This window comes from Ochotona princeps, chromosome 2, assembly GCF_030435755.1.
Source record: "Ochotona princeps isolate mOchPri1 chromosome 2, mOchPri1.hap1, whole genome shotgun sequence".
NCBI classification, from domain to species: domain Eukaryota; kingdom Metazoa; phylum Chordata; class Mammalia; order Lagomorpha; family Ochotonidae; genus Ochotona; species Ochotona princeps.
Window position 1 is genome coordinate 100,956,933 of NC_080833.1, and position 12,879 is coordinate 100,969,811.

General features: G+C 40.2%; 1 pseudogene; it reads right to left on the minus strand.

Annotated features, from left to right (window-relative positions):
* Positions 1-2,764: 2,764 nt before the first annotated feature.
* On the minus strand, positions 2,765-12,231 carry LOC101522036 (large ribosomal subunit protein eL31-like; annotated as a pseudogene).
* Between the last annotated feature and the right edge of the window lie 648 nt (positions 12,232-12,879).

Here is a 12,879-nt window from a genome sequence, read left to right on the forward strand (position 1 = left end):
TCACCCCAGAATAACATATCCAGCAAACCTTTCCTTTGTCTTTGAAAATGAGATACAAATCTTCCACAGTAAAGAAAAGTTAAAAGAATATGCCTCCTCCAAACCTGCCCTCCAAAGGATATTTAAAGATGTTCTCTTGACAGAGAAGAGGACACCCACCAAAATTACTGTTTTATGGTGCCATTTAATAGGCACGGGGCTTTTCCTTCCACCTCCCCAAGCTCCCTCCTCTCCCCTCTGTTCTTACAATTGGTGTCTTTCATGAATTTGCATAGTCCATCATGCTGCCACTGAGGTGTCTCGCAACAATGTAGGAGATTATGAGTCATTTTGTTGTGAGTCCATCCTAGTAGTGTATGCATGAGGAGTTACTTCTGTTTCCACCTATGAACATATTAATTTCTGCTACATTTCCATAATGCATCCCCTTCAGTGCTCTTTTTTTAGAAATAGAAAAGAAATAGTGAACCTTTATCTATATGAAGTTTAAGAACATATAACAAAGGTATAAATGTTATGCTAGGTTGGTAAAAAAGGAGTGTCCGGCCATTTCACGTAGGAATAAATGCCAGCATGTTATTTAACTTCATGGTGCTGTAAAATTCTTAAACTTAATTCCTTTTGCTGATTTTGTTTTATGGATTTTCATTTATGGGGATGTATAGTAACCTTGTAATACAGACTATTTTATCCAGATGTGAAGACACATTGCAGTATGTATTTCTACTTTCAACTGAAAGATGGACCCCCAATGAAACTGCTGGATATATCTTGACAGTAGGATGCTGGACTGTCTACCACTGTTTGTACCAGAAATGTCAGGATACACTTAAATAGCAGAATGATAGACCTATGAATGCTGATGTAGGACTATTCTACTATAAAAATATGGGGGAAATCAGTTTTGGGGAGGGAATTTGTCAAGCCTATTCAATTGTATCACAAAGTTAAAAAATAAAATATAAGGAAAAAGAAAATCAAGAAGAAAAAAAGGCACTTCTCTAATTAATAAATAGTCTATGGAGAATCAAAAAACAAAACAAAAACCCACAAATTAAAGCATGACTAAACATTCACATTTATGTTTAATAATGGCATCATAAAATAGACTTTGGGGATATGATTAAATAGGAAATAACAGAACCCTTGAATTTTTGTTACTCATAATACTTCAGTTCCTATTCAGAAGATGTGATAGAATTATGTTTGTTGGAGAGATATGTACAAAATGATCTCCCCTCATTTTTCAAGCAGCAATTAATCTGAATCAAGAGAAGTCTCTGAATCCTTGAAACAGACGCTGGAAAATTCAAACTAGATGACGAATGTTAAAACGGCTTCATGTGAGCAGCATGACTGCCGGGAAGGCATCAGACACCAGCTGGTCATCGATCCTGGTACCTAACGGTAGCACCTCACAGAGTGTTCTTCCAAGGAATGCTGTGTTTTATGTGTCTATATGGCATGAATGTTGAAATTGTCTAGAGAATATAGAAACAAACTGAGTTTTAGGAATTGTGCTCACAATATGGGTGGCAATGCATTCTGCTCATAATTTATTTGTCTTTATATGTCCAAGAGTATAATAAAACTGTCTCAATTATTCCTTAAAAGAATATTGAGAGGCAGGGCCTGGCATGGCTCAATTGACTAATCCTCCACCTCCAAGTGTGAGAACCCATATGGGCATTGGTTTGTGTCCTGGCTCTTCCACTTTCATTCCAAATCCCTGTTTGTGCTCTGGGAAATCAATGGAGGATGGCCCAAAGCTGGGGCACCTGCCCTGCATGCATATGGGAGACCTGGATGAAGCTCCTGACTTTAGATCAGTTCCATTCAAGTCATTGTCGCCATTTGGGAGTGTACCAGCGCATGGAAGATCTTTCTTTCTCTCTATAAATCTGCCTTACCAATAAAAATAAATAAATCTTTAAAAAAGGGGGGGATATAAAGAAGCAGATATGATATGGCAAATTATTCCAACTAGCTACCTGCCATATCAGAGTGTCTGCTTTGAGCCCTGGCAGCTCCACTTCCACCCAGCTTCATGCAACACGCATGCTGCTAAGAGGCAGTAGATAGCAGCCCAAGTAATTAATCCCTGCTACCTATACAGGAGACCTGGATAGAGTTCCTGGCATCTTGTTTTGGCCTGGGGCAGCTTTAGCAGTTTTTGGACATTTGGAAAGAGAATCCGTGGATGGAAGACACTTCTCTTTTACTCTGCCTCTCTACCTTTCAGATAAAAAATGATTATTTACAAATCAACATTCTAAATCAGAAGAAAAAGTTATCAAATTTAAATTTGGTATTATGGCATAAGGGCAATTAGTTCTTGGAAATATTACTTCCCAAAATGATGCTTCTCATTTATGATACTGTGTAACTACCCATTATTCAGTAAGGTTAGTGAATAAGGAGAATATTATTTTGGCAAATTCAAGTTATAAAGATCATTTTAATTCCATGACACTGGAGATTCGGACAATGATTATGTCATCAATCTTTTGAAGCAACCCCTCAGATTGAAACAGTGCGCTGTTTAAAGACACTTTCTGGATATTTTAGAAAGTAAACATATGTCATTCCAATTTACACTATAGCTCTAATGCTTTATAATCACTTGCTGTTTTTCCAGACTCAAACTGCTTTCCTCTTTTGACCTATGCTTGTAACAGTGGACATCTCTTACTGGGTTCCAAGAAACTAAATTGTGCTTTTTTCGCCTCTGTTTTCTTTTCATTTTTCAGTCTTACAACTTTATTTAGTTCTCATCCACATTGACTATCTGTAGATTTTTGAAAGTGTTGACAGGCACATACGCAACCAGAGTATAGCATTTGTTCGGCGAATTTTCATCCTCCTTACATTTTCTGGACAGTCTCACGCGGATGCGGTATGGGGCGTTCCTTATTCCTTTGACCCACACAGCTTTGTTGAGCCTCGCATCAATGCACACATCTGGAGTCCCATTTCTTTCATGGCAAACTTCAGGATCTCTTTCAGCGCTGAGGAGCATGCTTCTTGAAGCCCACTCCATGGTTGCCCTTGTGAATGTTGATGGCGCACTTCGGCGTCACCACCTTGTTGATGGTGGAACGGCCCTTCTTCTCAGCACCCTTCTTTGCGGGAGCCACCTCATAGCGCCCAAGCTGGAAAGCAGGAGCACGCAGGATTGTGGGACAGAGAAGTCAGGGGCGGCGAGGGCAACTTCTGGGTTGCCTTCACCGCTGTTTTCTTTGCAGAATAATGTTCTTTGATAATTACTACTGTATATGAGTGGTAACAGTCATTTTCATACAGGAGTTGTGAAAGAAATATTAAATTCTCAGAGAATATCAATAGATTACTTTGTAGCATTTTCCAGTAAGTTGTTACATTTATGTACTCACTGTTTCTGCTAGGTTCTACTGTACTTCCACCTCTGAATTTGGAAGCTGAGACTTTTTGTTGTTATTTATGAAGCGCCTTTAACATTTTTTGTTTTACTTTATTTTATTTGGAATTTCCCCTCCCCCCAAACTCTCACCCCTGACAGATTTTCCCCATGTTGCTACAATAGTATAGTCCTTCATAAGGAGTCATACTTCCATCAGTCTCTTATTTGTGTGCGCCCCGACATTGCTGGTACAGTGACAGATAGTGCGGCATCCCATTGTCTATACATTTCCAACAGTTTGATTGGGAATTCATGCTTTGCTTGGAAGCAGGAATGCATGTTGCATTGTACCCCCCCACATCTGGATGTGGTAGCCCCCAGTACTCCATCACTATACATTTCCATAAATGAGAAGCCATGATGTGAACTTGTGATTTCCTCGTCCTGAAACATTTTGTTTATTGCAAGTTACTTGTAAAATAATGGGCTGATGACAGTGACTCAGTTTCTGAGTCAGCTGTGACTGCTCCAGGACTCTATGCTGTTGTGTATTTCTGAACCCCCGTAGAAAGGTGTGAATAAGATATTTTTATGCTAATGACTCCAAACTTGCTTCATCTTGATTGTTTCATTGTCAATGACAATTGCATGGCAGATTCCCCACCTGTAACTTCACCTTATTCTTCAATAAGTTTAATATGTTCTTAGCTGCTTGAGACCCAAAGATCTGGCAGAAAAAAATAAAACAATGGCCTAGTACAATTCACTTTTAATATACTGTTTGTCAAAAGTTAAACAAGATTTGTGTTTGTTTTCACACACTACCTGTAACAGTGTGTTGAGTTTTATGAAAAGCATGACTTCATCATCACATAATTAGATTTTTGTTTGACCAATATGACAGATTTTCTTGAGTATTAGACATATTAAATAACAAATATGTATTATTCCTAAATGTTTTAAGTTACTGCAATATATTGCTTTATTTCACCATTTCTAAACTAGGTTCCCACGGTTCCCAGGACTGAGAAGGCATTTTCACTATGATGATGAATAGCTTTTCTGTTGTTAACAACCTGATGCTTCTTACATACATCTAAGATCCAAATCAATAAAAGAAGATGTGGAATGGAAGTGTTCATGATTATTTTACTGGTAATAATAATGTTCATGAACACACTATGAGGGGTTGATTTACTCTCTTGAGGTACTTGTAACAACTGAATGAAATATGTGAGGCCAAGTTACAATCACTTTTTAGGCAAACCAGTGTGTAAGACCACTGAACTTCATGCAAAGGGATGCTACCAGAAGTATAGAGAGAGTCTTGGGCCTTCTTTATGGGATTTTAGAACAAAAACTCTAAGTCCATATCCTTCAAGGGGATAGTCTGCACATCTTCAGTCTCTAGGTTCAGCTTACCTTTCTCTCTAATTTTTCTGTGACTGTGTTCAAAGTTCATTCACTATTTGGAGTAGATAGAATGCCAAAAGTCTCCACTCAGAATGCTTTCAATTAATTTATCTCTTCTACTTTAAAGCTGTATTATTCTCCTCTTCTTGATCAATTCTGGTCACATTTGAAGTACATTTTAATGTCTTTACATTTAGTTCTGGCAAAAACTCCACCACCATTCCAATGAATTATGAATTGTTATGTTTTGTCTGGTTCACTAGTCATAACTGTACAAACAGAACACTTAGAAAAACAAGTGTAATTTCTGGACAAAAGACTGCCGTAAATAATGGTGTATTTTCATTTCTCAAATGCAGCGCGTTTTTGAGAAGGGATACATCCTTTCTTATTATATTTTATTTAAGAACAACACTCTTTTTTGGTTCATCTGTTTCTCCAAATGCAGGGAGGTTCTTCAAGTAAGACATTTGCAAATATTAGCATCTGTGTAACTTCTGGGTTGGTTTGATTTTTTTTCTTACATGTTTACATGGCTGGTAATTTTGAATTAAATGCAAAATTATATGAAGTATTCCTCATTGGCTACAGTACACTTTGTATCCACCCAGCTGTTCCTAAACTTTCTTCTTGGATTCAGTTCTCTAAAAACAGTTTGATCCCTTTAAGGCTTTTGTCTGTCTATCAATCTACATATTTATTTTTGTAAATGTAACATGATCTTTAGAGATTTACCAAAATATAATTCCAAGAAAACCAATTTTCCAAATATTGAATTCATAGAAATACTCATTTACTGTATTTACTTTTTAAAAAGGATTATAAAGTTTGTATTAACTTACAATAGCTTTTGAAGATTTCTGGATTGAATTTTATTTTGTGTTCTTAGCAGTATGCTAAGGAATGTTCAGTTTGTCCCTGGCCAGGTCCCTGCTGCTGTAGCTCGAGGGAACCAGGGAATATTGAAGGGATCCTCTACAGGGGGAAAAGACTGGGAAAGGAGCCAGCACAACTCAGACTGGACTGTCAATCTGAAATGGAGGTGACTGGGGGAGTGACCATAGGGCAGGCAAATAGACAGACAAAGGAACAATTGTTGAATATACCCTGGACTGTATTCTTTTTTTTTTCTTTTTACAGCTGAGGTAGAAATGAAATATAATATGCTGCACTTATCTGAAATGTTAAATATTAACTGTTTGGACACGTGTGTACAGCCATGAGCCAGCTCTACAATCAAACTCCTGAGCATGTTCATCATCTCCCAAAGTTCCTTTCTATTCTAATTTCATATTTTGCATAAAGGAAGGCATCTGAATTTATCTCTCAGATCACTGGTATTATGCTAATTTTCCCATCAGATTTTTACATCTGGCTTCCTCCTTGACAGTGAATATCACTCCACCTTCACTGATTCTTTCCCCTGAAATGTGTAACGTGCTTTGTTGGTTGTATCCAGTGTAGTTTTCATTTCAGACATTGCATTTTCATCTGTAAAAAAATCCATTTGGGTCTTTCTAAATACATATCTTACATATTGCCACTTAACATTTGAGCATTTAGAACATGATCTCAGTAGCTAATTTAAAATCTTTCTTTGCTAATGGTAGTGTCCCTGTATAACTTTTGAGTTGGCTTGATATTTTTTTATATGTGAATTTTTCCTTGTTAGTTGCAGCTCAATTTTGAATCCTTCTAACTGGTTATTAAGCTTTCCTGTTGGATTCAGTTATCTCTAACAGTTTGATCCCTTCCAGGCTTTTGTCTGTCAGTCTATCTATCTATCTATCTATCTATCTATCTATCTATCCATCTATCTATCTTTGTAAATGCAGCACAATCTTTTGAGACAATGTGCTGTGGTTATCTTTTCAAATTCTTGTGAATTATGTTTTTTTTTTTTCCTGCTCTGGCTAATAGAAATACTGGGGATTGAAAGCCCTGTTGATTGCCAAGCTTTCTCCTTCTGCTACTCTTGGACAGTTCCTTGAGCTGTTTCCTCACACATGTGCAGATCAGCACAGGGTAAAGACTAGAGGGTAACACATAGCAGTTTTTGAGCTTTTTCCCTGTGCAGATGTCTCCTGACCTCCTTGGACTCCTGGTTTCATCGTCTCCATTTTAGCAACTGTTGGCCTCTGATTAGCTCTTCAGTCCCTAAGCTGGACTGGAAACTTCCCTGGATCATAAGCTGGACACATTTCATGATTTTCCTTACTTGTTTCCAAATTCTTAGATTTCTCTTGAAGCCATTTTCATGATGACTTCTCTAATTTATTTCCCTATCAACAATGTGCAAGGGTTGCCTTTTATCAACATCCTTTGCAACACTCATTATCTTTTGTCTTTTTTGATATTAGCCGATACTGCTGGGAAGAGGTCATATCTCATTTGGCTTTTGCTTTGTATTTCCCTAGTGGTTTATCATCTTGAAAACATTTTTATATGTCTCTTGTCTATTTGTGTATGTTCTTTTTAAAGATTTTTTTATTTTTTATTGGAAACATAGATTTATAGGGAGAAGGAGAGACAGAAAGATCTTCCATCCTCTGATTTACTTCCCAGGTGCTTGTAGTGGCTGGAGCTGAGCTCATCCAAAGCCAGGAACCAGGAGCTTTTTCTGAGTCTCCCATGCAAATGTAGGGTCCCAGGGCTTTGGGCCAGCTCTGCTGTTTCCCAGGCCACAAGCAGGGAGCTGCATGGGAAGTGGAACAGTCAGAACATGAACTGTCTAGGATTTACCCACTGAGCCATACCCTGTATGTCTTCTTCTGAGAAATGTCTGTTCGTATTTATTGTCCATTAAAAAACTGGATTATTTAGTTTTGTTCTTGTTTTTCATGATTGGATTGTTTGAGTTATTTGTGTGTTCTTAACTTTAACTCCTTGTTGAATGAGCAGCTTGCAAATATTTCTGTTCTATTCTCTATGTTGTCCCTTCACTTTGCTGATTCTTTGCTGTACAAAAACTTGTTTGCCAAAATTCCATTTCTCTATATTTGCTTGTATTTTTGGTACGTTTGGGCTGATCCAGAAAATTCTTGCAATTCCAATGTTTTGAATATTTTTCCAAATTTCATTCTAATAATTTTACTGTTTCATGTCTCAGGTTTTATGAATTCTGTCTTTAATGAATTCTGATGTGACTTTTGTACATGACGCAAGATCTCCAACTACATCCTGGCCTATACGGTTTCTTTTGAGCGGTCTACCGGCAGGTGATTTGGGACCCCTTTATGTTTTATTTGCTTCTTGTCTCTTGGAATTTTATCTTAAAAATTTTTCTTTGAAAATTTTTAAAAATCTTTTCTATTTCTGTAGCATTAGGGAACTTAACTGTATCATTTCATGTGGTGGATTTGATTGGGCTGAAACCACCTAGTGTCCTCTACTTGGGTGGTTGCATCTTTCTCTAAGAGAGATTTGGAAAGTTTTCTGCCCTCATCTCTTTGAATCTACTTCATTTTAAGATTTGTTTAACTTACTTGAATTCAGAGTTATTGGTGGAGTGCAGGAGAGAGAAAGAGAAATCTTCCATTTGCTGGTTCATTCTACAAGTGGTTGCAAGAGCCAGAACTAAATTGATTCAAAGTTGGGAGCAGGAGATTCCTCCAGGTCTCCCATGTGGCTGCAGGAGCCCAAGGACTTCGGCCATCTTGCACTGCTTTCCCGGGATATCAGCAAGGAGCCAAATCAGAAGCAGAACAGCTGGGACTTGAACCTGTGCCCCATGGGCTGCTGGCATTGCAAATGAAGGTTTAGGGTGTTACACCACCATGCGGGCCCCTGAATAATCCCTCTTATCCTTTGACACTGTTTTGTTCTTGTTGAATTTCAGTAACTCTAATATTTGCTCGTTTTGTGTTAGCCAAGATTTCTTAAAAGTTTTCTTAATTCCTCCTGATTCCTTTTCTTTTTTTTTTTGAAGTGTAATAAAAGAATATTTATTGATATCGAAAGACACATTATTGCCTGGGGTGCAAATGGAGCACATGTCATGATGCCTTTTTTTAAAAACAGCCAAATGTGCTTATACATGTGCATCAAAGAAGGATAGAGACAAATGTTAGTAAATTTTCTCTATGTTTAAAACTAATTTTAAGTTTCTCCTTTTTCCTTTTGGACTTTCTGTAATTACCATTAGATGAACATTTTTTTGTGTATTTTTTATTGTATTGTTGTTGACAATCTTTACATAGTTAATTACGGTAAAAAAAAACAAAAGGTTCAGGGGGTATAGGGAAGTGGGTAATAGTATTATGTCCATATTGTTTCTATCATGTATCTGAGATAAAGGGGGATATTGAGGGAGAAGCCCCACCCAGTTTCCCACCCACCCCAAGTCCCGGATGTGGGGCATGCTCCGAGATCCTTGCTCAAATGGTTTTAATAGTTCTCCAGTTATGAATTGCTGCCAGTTTCGCTCGATGAGGTCGTCCACTGTTTGACACAGTCCATCATAGAGTCTTCATTTGCCCAGTATTTCACTTCCAACATATAGCTGAGGTGGTTGATTGACTTGCTCTGTCCTCTGTCTTTTCTTGGCTAGGGTTCTGAGTCCAGCAGTTCGATTGGGGAGATCTCCAAAGAAACTTTGAGGTATTCCCAGACCTGATTCTTGTATGTTCCAGCAAGCACAGGGCCCGGCACAGTCCAGCACCACGATCAGCTGGTGGTTTCAATTGCTGGGTTGGTTCTGTTTTCAGTCCTGACTTGCACTGGAACCAATGGGTGTTGCAGTCCAGCCTGGTTCTGCCCAGCACATACTCAGCCCTTACATCAACCAGTGAGAGCTGCAGCCTAGTTGGGGCGACCCACAATAACCCCTACCAGGACCGTCCCCTACCCTGGTTTGCCAGTATGTATAGTATGTATAGTCCAGTCTGTCCCACATCCTATTTGGCTCTTGTACTTGTCAGTGGGTATTAAAGCTTAGTTCCAGCTAACCAACTCAACTATCCAGCCCTCACGGATGTTGTTGAGTGCCTCTCTGTTTAGCCACCTCAGCCCCTGTCCTAGTTTTCATGCCCTCCCACGGGAATAGTGACCCAAGAGGCGGGAACCCACTATTTCCCTCCCTGGTCTCTCTCAGTCCTGGTTTATGCACTCTTTAGGTGGTTCTGTGATTTGACTTGACAGAATTAGTCCCCAGTGCCAGCTTCTGCCAGTTGATGCTGTGGCTAAGCCCAAACATCCCTCACCCACTCTAATTTATGCTTGCACCAGCAGGAATAATCAGCCTAGCCTGGCTTTTCCCTGATCTAGTCCACGTGCAGTGCACAGGTGTTGCAGCCTTGCTTAGTCTGGTCTGTCCCCATCCCAGCCCAAGCTCTCCAGTGGGAGTAGCTGTCTGGCGAGGGGACCAGCCCCTTAATTCCCCCGCCGGCTCTGCCCCTCCCTTCCTGGATCTCGCGCCTGCTGGTTGGGTGCTGCAGTCAAATCCAGTACAGGCAACCTCACCCTAGCGTTCCATATTGTGCACTGGTTTTGTCGCAACCAAACCCGGCTCAACCCACACTCTGTTCTGGTGTTCGGATTTACCAGTGTATGACATGAACTGATTCAGCCTGGTCTACCCCTGACCCAATGCCAAATGTATGCCAGTGGGAAACTTTCCATGGCCTATTCTGGGCTGTTTCCTATCATGCTTCTTGTGCTTACCTGCAGGGACTGTGTTCTGCCAGAGGAGTTGCCCAGGCTCCTCCATCAGAACCTCTCCCAATGCCAGATTTTGCGCTTACCAGGGGGTCCATGAGCCAGCCCTACTCAGTTCACCTCCTGTCCTAGCAGGAACAGTGGCTTTTCCTGGCTGGCTTTCACCCCATTCTGGTTCTTGTTGGACGTTTCAGCCCAGCCATGGCTCGTCCATACCCACGTACAGCTCACACATGGCTGAGTATGGGGTTGAGACCCAGCCTAGTCAGTCCCACATCCACCCTGGTTCTCCAGGACACCAGATGATGTTGGGGTTTGAACTGGCCTGGTGCAGCCAATACCAGCCCACACTAGTGCCTCAAGAGATTGCAACTGTTTCCTAGATAGAACGCAGCCCCCATTCCAGCCCATGCGCCCCTTGGTGGGAACCTCAACCCAGTTAAGGTGTCCCCTTGCCTCCCCAACTGGGCCTGTTCCTAGCTGTAGATCATGTGCCTGCCAGTGGTTGCTCTGACTCAGCTTGTCTCAGTCCCTCACTTGTCCTGGCCTCTGCCTTAGACAGTGTGGCTTAGTGTCCTTGACTCATGTAGACCAGTAGGTGCAAGAGCATGGCTCGGCATGACCTGTGCTCCATGCTGGTTTCTAGTTTTGCTTGTAGGCTAAGGCTTGCTCAGTCCTGCACAGTACATTCAGTTCTGTTACCAAGTTCTTCAAAGGAAGAGTTACTGCCATTGGGAATGTTTAGGATTGACCAAGATCCCAGAAGCACAGTGGGATCAACCTGGAGCTACCTAAGCAGCAATTCAGACAACCAATACCCCAGAGCTCCCTGGCTGGGCGGCCAGCAGGCAGAGCCTGGTGCCAAATGGTGCAATGGCCACCCGGGGACAGCTCACCATGTGCACATGGTGGCTGGAGTAGGGATCCAAGCAGGACACCCCTTCCTGGGGCCCACCAACAACCTCCCAGCTGCTGGAAGTTTAAATCCCCAGGGCCAAGGTAGCGCCCCTCCCCAATCCCATTCACCGCCCAATGAGGGCGGTGGGTGGGCCCCAGACCTACCCAGTCACGGAGATTCCTCCCCCGCCCCGTGTACTCACCCTGAAAGGAAGCAGCCCCCCCCGCCGATTCCTTTTCAAATAGCCTGTCTTCAATCTCTTCTGTTTGTTCTATTCTGTGATGATGCCTTTTGTCATGTTTGATTTCATTTGTTATACTTTTCAGTTGAAGAATCTCTGTTTTTTTAAAATTACCTCTATCTGATAGAATATTAAAACACTTCTCTGTGTTCTCTTGAGATTTTTTTGAACTTCCTGAAAAGAAATATTCTGAAATTTTCATGTGAGCACTTAGACATTTAAGTTTTTAGGTGAAAATATGGTTTCTGGCACCTTATTTTCCTCTTTAGGTGAGGTCATCATTGCTAGGAAGTTATTCTTTTCCTTTTTTAAAAAAAATTAATATAACTAGAACAGATTTCATGCATTTCATAGGTACAGTTTCAAGAAAATTAAGCTTTTATTCCCCACCACTCCATTTTTTCCATCCTGTATCTTCCTTTCACCAGTTTTTAACAAAAGACTTGTTTATTTCTATTGGAAAGGCAGATTTACAGAGAGAAAGGAGAGACAGATCTTCTATCCATTGGTTTACTTCCTGAATGACCTCAAGAGCTGGAGTTGCTCTCCCAGGGAACTGCATGGGAAGTTGAGCAGCAGAGATATGAACTGGCACTAGTATGGGATGCTGGCACTTACAGGCAGAAGGTTATCTAACTGAACCATCATGCTCAACATATCAGTTTTTAAAAAGACATACCTTTAATTCTGTATTCGCAGAGTTTATTCACCACTAATAATAATCTACAGCAAGTTAAAAGCAAGACGACAGTTCTACAGGAATATAAGCAAGGGCTAACAGCAACAATCATATCAAAACATCTGTCTCGTTGTTTCTACCTTTTTGAATTCCATATTGACTCCCACATGGCACAGGAAAGATGATACTTATCTTTTGGAGACTGGCTTATTCACCACACATAGTGGTTTTCAGTTGCATCTGTTTTGTTGCAAAAGATGCAAGTTTATCCTTTATTATGGCTAAGTACATTATAGCTAATCTGTGGTATGTACATAGCACATTTTATGTATTCAGATATTAATTGAGGAATAGTAGTCCTTTATGAGTTGCATAGCTTGGAAATAATTTCTCTCTTTCTGTCAGTTTTCTCCATTACTTTTTAAATATTTCATTTGAAGTATAGATGTTTCTTAATTTGATGTAATCCCATTTGTCTATTTTTTGTTTAATTGTCTGGAAGTTTTTAATGGTTACCAATATATGTCATCTTTTACTTGAAGCATTAATTTTAGTAACTTGTCTTCATGCCTAGATGTCTAACAGTTCTAAGCAATCTGTAATTTTCTCTATGC